The sequence below is a fragment of the Astyanax mexicanus genome, unplaced genomic scaffold (genome assembly GCF_023375975.1).
Source record: "Astyanax mexicanus isolate ESR-SI-001 unplaced genomic scaffold, AstMex3_surface scaffold_83, whole genome shotgun sequence".
NCBI lineage: Eukaryota > Metazoa > Chordata > Actinopteri > Characiformes > Acestrorhamphidae > Astyanax > Astyanax mexicanus.
Window position 1 is genome coordinate 1 of NW_026040093.1, and position 5000 is coordinate 5000.

The 5000-nt window shown below is 53.7% G+C and overlaps 2 non-coding genes across 2 annotated transcripts; both read right to left on the reverse strand.

The window, feature by feature from the left end:
• Positions 1-538: 538 nt before the first annotated feature.
• On the reverse strand, positions 539-692 carry LOC125798737 (5.8S ribosomal RNA). Its single transcript, XR_007437535.1, has one exon. It is a non-coding gene; the product is annotated as a 5.8S ribosomal RNA (ribosomal RNA).
• Positions 693-1065: 373 nt separating this feature from the next.
• On the reverse strand, positions 1066-2928 carry LOC125798742 (18S ribosomal RNA). The gene has a single exon (XR_007437540.1). It is a non-coding gene; the product is annotated as an 18S ribosomal RNA (ribosomal RNA).
• Positions 2929-5000: the final 2072 nt, after the last annotated feature.

The window sequence follows — 5000 nt, forward strand, 5'->3', positions numbered from 1 at the left end:
GAGGACGAAGGATGAAAACGGGAAGAAAAAAACTTAAGCCCCCCTCTTCGCCTTCTACCGGAGCTATCCTACCAACCTCTCTTTTGCCGCGCTCTCGGCCCGAACGAAAAGGAGAGGGAGGACGGAGATCCGCCGACGGAGAGACGGCGCGCGTAACGGGCAGCCAGAGAGGGTAAAACCCACCGGCAGCCGTCGCTACGACGTCTCTCCACGGATCGCCGCCACCTCTCCCCTCGCCGGAACGAGGAACGGTAGAGGACGGTGTGTGGAAAGCCGGCCTCCGAGACCCATCGCTGGGCAACGGAGACGAAGGCGAGAGGGGTGGACGAAAGTCTTTTCCCCGCGATCAAGCCCGTCGAGCGGCTTTTGTCGAGTCCCGAACGAGAAGGGAACCTGACCGAGTCTGCTTTTAGGAAGACGAAGGCGCCTCGGATCGGGCACCTGCGAACCTCCAGCCGCGGTCCCCTCGAACCGTCTCTTAACTCTTCCCCGGAGGGAAGAGGGAGACGGAACGAAAAGGTCCGATAGATTGGAATAGCGACCCTCAGACAGGCGTGGCCCCGGGATTGACCCGGGGCCGCAATGTGCGTTCAAAGTGTCGATGATCAATGTGTCCTGCAATTCACATTAGTTCTCGCAGCTGGCTGCGTTCTTCATCGACGCACGAGCCAAGTGATCCACCGCTAAGAGTTGTACTCTTTATGGTTGTTTTTGTTTCGAAGCCATGTAACCAACAGACACAAAAAGTGACGGTTTGAAATAATGTTTTACGGCAGCCGCGGGTACGGGCGCCCCGGAACGCCTAAGCGAACTCGGGGTCATCAAACCGCGCCGCCGAGCCGCCTCCGGAGTAAGAAACCCCGCAGACGGACTTCGGGGGCCAGGTACCCGTCTCCCTTTGGCCGTAAAACACGTTTTTTGCTCAGGACACCGTTTTTCGATCAAGTCATTAAAAGGCCGAAGGGAATCCCTGTAGTTCCCAACGTCGGGCCGTGGCTTGAACATTTTTTGTTTGTGGAAATGGGAGTCGCGCCTACTGGGAGACACTACCAACCCAAGTCCCGGTAATGATCCTTCCGCAGGTTCACCTACGGAAACCTTGTTACGACTTTTACTTCCTCTAGATGATCAAGTTCGATCGACTTTTCAGCACAGCACCAAGGCCCCGCGAAGGAGCCCCGGCGTGGCCGATCCGAGGACCTCACATAACCATCCAATCGGTAGTAGCGACGGGCGGTGTGTACAAAGGGCAGGGACTTAATCAGCGCGAGCTGATGACCCGCACTTACTGGGAATTCCTCGTTCATGGGGAATAATTGCAATCCCCAATCCCCGTCACGAACGGGTTTAAGCGGATTACCCGCGCCTCTCGGCGTAGGGTAGGCACACGCTGGCCCGGCCATTGTGGCGCGCGTGCAGCCCCGGACATCTAAGGGCATCACAGACCTGTTATTGCTCCATCTCGCGTGGCTATACGCCACTGGTCCCTCTAAGAAGTTAACCGCGACCGCGGGGGGCCGCGTAACTATTTAGCACGAAGGAATCTCGTTCGTTATCGGAATTAACCAGACAAATCACTCCACCAACTAAGAACGGCCATGCACCACCACCCACAGAATCGAGAAAGAGCCATCAGTCTGTCAATCCTTTCCGTGTCCGGGCCGGGTGAGGTTCCCCGTGTTGAGTCAAATTAAGCCGCAGGCTCCACTCCTGGTGGTGCCCTTCCGTCAATTCCTTTAAGTTTCAGTTTTGCAACCATACTCCCCCCGGAACCCAAAGACTCTGGTTTCCCCGCACGCTGCCCGGCGGGTCATGGGAATAACGCCGCCGGATCGCGGGTCGGCATAGTTTACGGTCGGAACTACGACGGTATCTGATCGTCTTCGAACCTCCGACTTTCGTTCTTGATTAATGAAAACATTCTTGGCAAATGCTTTCGCTTTCGTCCGTCTTGCGCCGGTCCAAGAATTTCACCTCTAGCGGCGCAATACGAATGCCCCCGGCCGTCCCTCTTAATCATGGCCCTGGTTCAGGAAACCCACAAAATAGAACCGGAGTCCTATTCCATTATTCCTAGCTCAGGCATTCAGGCGAGTTTGGTGCCCGCTTTGAACACTCTGATTTTTTCAAAGTAAACGCTCCGGACCCCTGAGGACCGGACACCCAACCAAGGGCATCCGGGGGGCGCCGGGAGGCAGGGTCTGGGACAGGCGGTAGCTCGCCTCGCGGCGGACCGCCAGCCCACTCCCGAAGTCCAACTACGAGCTTTTTAACTGCAGCAAATTTAATATACGCTATTGGAGCTGGAATTACCGCGGCTGCTGGCACCAGACTTGCCCTCCAATGGGTCCTCACCCATGTGTTTAGGATACGTTCATTCCGATTACAGGGCCTCGAAAGAGACCTGCATCGTTATTTTTCGTCACTACCTCACCGTGTCGGTAATGGGTAATTTGCGCGCCTGCTGCCTTCCTTGGATGTGGTAGCCATTTCTCAGGCTCCCTCTCCGGAATCGAACCCTGATTCCCGTTACCCGTGGTCACCATGGTAGCCCCCTATGCTACCATCGACAGCTGATAGGGCAGACATTCGAATGAGACGTCGCCGCCGCGGTGGGCGCGCGATCGACCCGAGGTTATCTAGAGTCACCAAAGGGCCGGGGGAAACCCTCGCGGGTCCCCCCGGGTGGGTTTTGGGTCTGATAAATGCACGCATCCCGGCCCCCCCGAGAGAGGACCGGTCAGCGCTCGTTTGCATGTATTAGCTCTGGAATTACCACAGTTATCCGAGTAACGTGTGGAGCGATCAAAGGAACCATAACTGATTTAATGAGCCATTCGCAGTTTCACTGTACCTTCCGTGTGCACTTAGACCTGCATGGCTTAATCTTTGAGACAAGCATATGTTACTGGCAGGATCAACCAGGTTGCTGCGAGTGGTTTTTGTCACAGAAAAAACCATTGGTTCTTAGAGGGGAGAGGGATCGGCCCCGTACCGTCCGAAGGACCCCCGGGGAGGGGGGACGGGCGGAGAGGCTCGTCCGAGCTCACCCCTCATTGCTCCCAGTGGAAATTAGTGTGGCAACTCCGCTGCGCGAGTTCCCGCTTGCTTCGGGGATAACAAGGAAACGCTCGTTCCGAAACCGGGGGTCCGGAGCTTTTTGAAGCCGGGTGCTGGAGCTCGGTTGGACGCGAGGACCACCGAGGCATCCGAGTCCGACGGCTCCGGGCCGACCGGTTATCGTGTAGGGCAGATTGAGATATAGACGGGCCGTCTACGACTCCCTCGGATAGGTTCGGAAAGGTCCTCCCCCTGACGGAGGACCCCCCTGGAGGCTAACCCGCTGGGTCGGGTAGGAACGCACCGCGCACAGTGGCCACGGAGGGCCGCGCGGTTGCCTACCCAGGCGGGCTCGGTAGTCCATTCGATCGGGTCAAAATAATGAAAGAGATACCCCCCCTGGAACCGTCTCTGGAAGTTTGGTTTTTCCTCCGTACCGCCTGGGGGGCGGGGGGCGGGACGGAGGCCGACCTGCGGAGCTTCTTGGTCGGGTAGGATCGGGTCCGTGTTATAGTGTCCAAAATCCACTTTGGAACCATTATTGGGGCTTTATTTAAGCTCTGCCATGCTTAGAAATGAATGGAGAATCATCTCCAGTGCTTGGACCCCTAGTCATTGCCACTCTCCTCAACAGTCCGACGGCACCCCTTTGAAAAACCCCCCGACGAAAAATCCTCCAGAGCGCGGGCGAACTCGCTCCGAGGCCGACCGGAGTGCACCTTCGTCGGGCAAGGGAGTCGGGCGAAGGGGGTCAGAAATCCTGGAGCTCGCCACCCTCACTAGTTTTTGGCGTGAAATGGTAGACCAAAAGTGGGGACTTAGAAAAATTCGCACTTTTTCGACCTACCACTGGTAGACCGAGTGGGACTTAGTCATTTTTTCAGCTTTTTCGGGCCTACCACTGGTAGACCAAGTTGGACTTAGTCATTTTTTCAACTTTTCGAGCCTACCACTGGTAGACCAAGTTGGACTTAGTCATTTTTTCGACTTTTCGAGCCTACCACTGGTAGACCAAGTTGGACTTAGTCATTTTTTCGACTTTTCAGAGCTACCACTGGTAGACCAAATGGGACTTAGTCATTTTTTCAACTTTTCGAGCCTACCACTGGTAGACCAAGTTGGACTTAGTCATTTTTTCAGCTTTTTCGGGCCTACCACTGGTAGACCAAGTTGGACTTAGTCATTTTTTCGACTTTTCAGAGCTACCACTGGTAGACCAAGTTGGACTTAGTTATTTTTTCAACTTTTCGAGCCTACCACTGGTAGACCAAGTTGGACTTAGTCATTTTTTCGACTTTTCAGAGCTACCACTGGTAGACCAAGTTGGACTTAGTCATTTTTTCAACTTTTCGAGCCTACCACTGGTAGACCAAGTTGGACTTAGTCATTTTTTCGACTTTTCAGAGCTACCACTGGTAGACCAAATGGGACTTAGTCATTTTTTCAACTTTTCGAGCCTACCACTGGTAGACCAAGTTGGACAGTCATTTTTTCGACTTTTCGAGCCTACCACTGGTAGACCAAGTTGGACTTAGTCATTTTTTCGACTTTTCAGAGCTACCACTGGTAGACCAAGTTGGACTTAGTTATTTTTTCAACTTTTCGAGCCTACCACTGGTAGACCAAGTTGGACTTAGTCATTTTTTCGACTTTTCAGAGCTACCACTGGTAGACCAAGTTGGACTTAGTCATTTTTTCGACTTTTCAGAGCTACCACTGGTAGACCAAGTTGGACTTAGTCATTTTTTCGACTTTTCAGAGTTACCACTGGTAGACCAAGTTGGACTTAGTCATTTTTTCAACTTTTCGAGCCTACCACTGGTAGACCAAGTTGGACTTAGTCATTTTTTCGACTTTTCGAGCCTACCACTGGTAGACCAAGTTGGACTTAGTCATTTTTTCGACTTTTCGAGCCTACCACTGGTAGACGAAGTTGGACT